This window comes from Macrobrachium rosenbergii, chromosome 15, assembly GCF_040412425.1.
Source record: "Macrobrachium rosenbergii isolate ZJJX-2024 chromosome 15, ASM4041242v1, whole genome shotgun sequence".
Classification (NCBI taxonomy): domain Eukaryota; kingdom Metazoa; phylum Arthropoda; class Malacostraca; order Decapoda; family Palaemonidae; genus Macrobrachium; species Macrobrachium rosenbergii.
The window spans coordinates 49,072,159-49,077,620 of NC_089755.1; positions in this window are offsets into that span (position 1 = coordinate 49,072,159).

The following is a 5,462-nucleotide window of genomic DNA, read 5'->3' on the forward strand; positions in this document are numbered from 1 at the left end:
GTACCCTATGTAAAACCTGAACGTCTATAAATAGTTTCTTCTTCTCTATTTTCACCCCTCTCGATGCTTTTTTTCTACGAAGCCATCCATCTGTTTCTAAGCCGACAACCTTTTCTTTATCGTCCGCCACCATTATGTTCCATCATGATCACAGTTCCCATTACCGCTGGTCCATAAACCTCGCCCCATAAACAACCGGTGCCAGCGGCAACTGGCTCGTAATTCAACTCCTGGACGGCGGCGTACCACAGAATCTACATATACGAAAGTGAGTAATAATAATAAAGAGGGCCCCACAGAGAGAGAGAGAGAGAGAGAGAGAGAGAGAGAGAGAGTTAGCAAGCACGGAGAATAATCCAAAATGGGAACGTGACCCCAGCTATAAGTAGCACAAACAACCTACATATATGAAAGTGGGATAATAATTAAGACACAGAGAGAGAGAGAGAGAGAGAGAGAGAGAGAGAGAGAGAGAGAGAGAGAGAGAACTTTGTAATGAGAAGCACAAGCAAACTCAGATTTTAAAAAAAAAGTGCGTGAAAGCGGGTATCTAAAGGCCAAAACGTAAACAAAACTATGAAAAAAAAATAAAATAAAAAAAAACGGGAACCTCGTTTTCCTGGAACCGAAAACTCAACACAAGACTTCCTATGAAATTGTCGTTTTCTACACACAGTTTGCACACGACTCAAAAGCGAGTCTTATCCGAGCGGCCCTTTCACATTTTTTGACTTTCCGCTTGTCCCCCGCTCCACTTGTCCCCTCTCGCTTCCCCCTTAGCAAAAGGGCGAGAATAAATATAACTTATTTCTCTCTCTCTCTCTCTCTCTCTCTCTCTCTCTCTCTCTCTCTCTCTCTCCCCTGAGCAAAAGGGTTGGGGATAAATATAACTTATTCTCTCTCAAGCAAGCAAGCAAGAGTGAGATAAATATAATTTTATTCTCTCTCTCTCTCAAGATCTCTCTCTCTCTCTCTCTCTCTCTCTCTCTCTCTCTCAAGATAAATGGTGGACAAATATCTCTCTCTCTCTCTCTCTCTCTCTCTCTCTCTCTCTCTCTCTCTCTCTCTCTCTCTCTCAAGCTAAATGGTGGGGATAAATAATATACTCTCTCTCTCTCGTCTCGTCTAAGCAAAAGGGTTGAGGATAAATCTATACAAGGGCGAGAAGCAGTAAGACCCTAAAAGCACACATTTTTTTTTTTTTGAACGACAAAGAGGGACACCAGGCTGAAGGGGAAGCTAAAGCCTTGTGCTTGCTGATGTACTGCAATGTGTTGACGTTGACATGAAGTAAATGTGCTTGAGAGTATGAACAAACAAGTGTTATGACATGACGAAAAAATACGTACACGTCCATTAAATATCTTCAGAATGGTTGGCGAGTAAATAAGATATACACTAAAATTAATATATAAAAATACAAGTAGCCGAATGATAAGGCGACAAGGTGCTCCATTTATCATTCAAATAAAATCCTGTTTATTTTGCAGATTCATTGCTTTACATAATTCGTTCTTGTCAATCATTTGTCTGTTATGGGACACTGTCTTCTCTGGAAGCTGATTTTACTAACTAGTGGCCTTCATTAATTTTTTGTCATAAATGTTGCCATTTAAAAAATAGAAAAATAACCTTTCTCTGGTACAGCACAATATAACTATAAATATATCTTTTTGCATTTCAGCTACAAGAGAACGTAGAAACAAAATCACTCTCTCAAATACAACGACGTTACGAATGTTTTCCACCATGTTTAATACAGTACTTTCAGAAAAAAAAAAATTTTCCTGGAATGTTGAACAACGCAGGGGGAAAAAGGGGAAAACGAGAGTCTGAAACTAACGTGCCGTGTAATTAAAGCAGAAAACTAAAAAATGGCATGGTACTCAGGGTAAGCGACTTCCAGGGAGATAAGAATTGGGCAATTTCAGAATAAATGAACGCTCCCAAACTCATCTCCCCGAATGGCGGCCTACAGAAATCCCACTAGTCTTAGGTACCAAGTGCTCAGGGCAGCCATAGCATCCCTGGCAATTTGTTCATTAGTTGATTCTTCACAGTAATTGTACTGATTACGTTTCAAAATCAAGTTCAACATCAAAATATATACTCCTGCCAGGTCGTTCTAAACAGAACGTTCAGTCGGACACTTCGATTTGAAGCAAGTACAGAGCTTCATCTTGACTCAGAAGGAGACATGCAACATCAGGTCTCTTCAATGCTTCATTGACGCCTGAGTCCTTTTACTTTCATTTCGAGTCATTTTGCTCCTTCTTGCTTGTTCTCTCTCTTTCAAGGACGGCATATGAAATCGACAATTCCTTTTTTTACGTGACTACTTGGTGTTATTCTCGATTGTCTAGCTTTACAAAACTCTGGAAAAAGACTGAATTCCAGAAAACAGTATGTAAGACTATATGAGGTAATTTGGTCGAACTTTTCAGAGAATAAGATTAAAATGCAATACCATTCCTGCATCCCCAAACCGTCCACTCATTTCTGAAAAGCCAAATAGTCTAGCCATTCCTAAGAGGACATATAGTAAAGAAATTTATTAAAGATATTAAACAGTCCGTCTGTTTTCTTCAATGGCAAATAACCAGGCATTTGCTGAATACCAAACAATCGAGCATTTCTTAAATATAAAAAGTCTGATATCTCGTATGAGCCCTAATAGCCTGGCCATTTATTTTAAGCATAGCCATTGCCTCGCTACATCCGCCATTTTCCAAGAAATTAAAAATATTTTCTTAATTGCTGCCCCTTTCAAAGAAACAACGAAAAGCAAAAATGAAGACAAGAGAAATTATACATTTTCGTTGTATGCAAAGAAACACTCATAAACAAATATAGCATTTATGACCCATATTATATTATTTAAACTGCTTTGGCGAAATGGATAAATAATTAACTATGTAACAATATTTGTAAATAATAGTAACAATGATAGTGATAATAATGGCAACTACATCGAAATAATTTTCTTCTATGCAATACATAGTGAATGTGTTAATAATAATAATAATAATAATAATAATAATAATAATAATAATAATAATAATAATAGTAATAATAATAATAATAATAATAATAATAATAATAATGATAATAATAATAATAATAATAATAATAATAATATTGCCTACCAACAGACTGCCTATACGTCCAATTTTGTCATTTGTCATTGCAGAACAATTTTTTCTTTTTCCTTTTTTTTCCGCCCCGAGAAAATGGATATTCAATGGCACGAAAAGTAATGAAAGTATCATTAGCCCTAATGAGATCCCTAATTTTAAATTAGTTGGGAGAGAGCTAATTAAGAAGAAAACTCAACAGAAAAAAAAACTCGATACATCGATTCTTAACTTCTAGTTATATTTACTTTTAGCCGAGAATAAAAACTTCAGTTTCTTGAACCATCCCCTTTTTAGGGAAAGGCATAACTCTGAATATATGGTGTATATGTATGTGTGTATATAAATACATATATAAAATACAATTGAAATCCTTAAAAAAAAAATCAACACAAACACGACAATCAAACCTCTGCTTATATGTGTACAACATGGAGGCAAAAGGAAATAAACTCATACCTACAGACATATCTATAAATAAATAAATACATTTAAAATAAATAATCAAACAAACAGGTAAACAAAAAGAGGAAAACCACACATTTTCGTATCGCACTTGCATCCTTGAATGTATATTACAAAACAATAATTTGGAGTGCATCTCAAAACTGAAAAATATAATGTTACTTTCCATAAAGCCAGACGAACTGGAAATGGACTACAAAACCAACGAGAGAGAGAGAGAGAGAGAGGAGAGATGGAGAGAGAAAAGAGAAGAGAGAGAGAGAGAGAGAGAGAGGCCTTTAGCAATTTCAAAACTCAGCAAACAATTCATTATAAAGAAATGCTAAGTTCTGCAGTTCTAAAACAGTACATTTAACACTGACCTAAGTATTTTAATGGAAAGAAGCACCACTATGGTCTTTCATACTAGCTACTGACGAAATATGATGCCACCTTTATAAATAAAATATCTTAGATTTGAAACTATTTATAATGGCTCAATTAATTTTGGTAACGTATGATGGGCAACTCAGCAACCTTTCCTAGGCCACCCCTGTAAGAAAAATATAAAAGACACATAATAAAAAATGAGGGTGAACGAAGAATGGTGGCACAGAACCACGAAGGGAGCAACAGACAGGCATTTTTCATATCTTGAAAGTTTATGGGCAATTAAAAACTTAAAGGAGATTTCTAAGTTCATTTTACATGGTGCCAAATGTTCTCACAAGAAAATATATGGCACCATATGGAAAATTAACCTCCTACGTACCAGAAAACTAAAGACAATTACTATTTCTATAGCTCAAATCTACTACCGAAATATTATTATTATTATTATTATTATTATTATTATTATTATTATTATTATTATTATTATTATTATGATTATTATTATTATTATTATTATTATTATTATTATTATTATTATTATTATTATTACGGGCAATAAAGTTATTTCTATAAGCTTCAGTAATTATTTCATTGATAAAAAATAGTTAACTAGAACCACAACGTCTTAAATATATTTATACAATTATGACACAGAACACAACAGAAGTTATATAAAAGATATAGCCCATAAACAAACAATAAAAGCATCAAAAACATGCAAAATAAAAACAAAGTATCTAAATGTAAGTCAAATAAAACTTCCCGGCAGCCACGGTAAAACTAAAGCGTGCAGTGAAATAAATAACGAATACGCAAGCAGATAAATAACGAAAACGCAAGCAAATAAATACGAATCCTGAAAAGTAGAGAAATAGCCAGAACGAATAAAAAAAAAAAAAAACATTACCCAAAGTTCGCTTCAGCACCAACGCCAGCAGAGGTTGGGAAAAAATGGCACAAATTCCTATTCCGCCTCGACACAGTCTAAACACACGCCCGAGAATATTTATGCGACTCTGAAGAATCGTTGTGGCTCTAAGAGAATCGCTGTGACTTAAGAATCGTTGTGACTCCAGAGAATCGTTGTGACTCTAAAGAATCTTTGTGACTCTATAGAATTGTTGTGACTCGAAGAGAATCTTTGTGACTAAAAATTCGTTGTGACTCTAAAGAGAATCATTGTGACTAAAAAATCGTTGACTCTAGAGAATCGCTGTGACTCCACAGAATCGTTGCGACTCCAGAGAATCGTTGTGACTCCAGAGAATCGTTGTGACTACAGAATCGTTGTTACTCTACAGAATCGTTGTGACTCTAAGAGAATCATTGTGATTAAAAAATCGTTGACTCTAGAGAATCTTTGTGACCAAAGAATCGTTGTGACTCTAAAGAATCGTTGTGACTCCACAGAATCTTTGCGACTCCAGAGAATCGTTGTGACTCTAGAAAATCGTTGTGACTAAAGAATCGTTGTGACTAAAGAATCGTTGT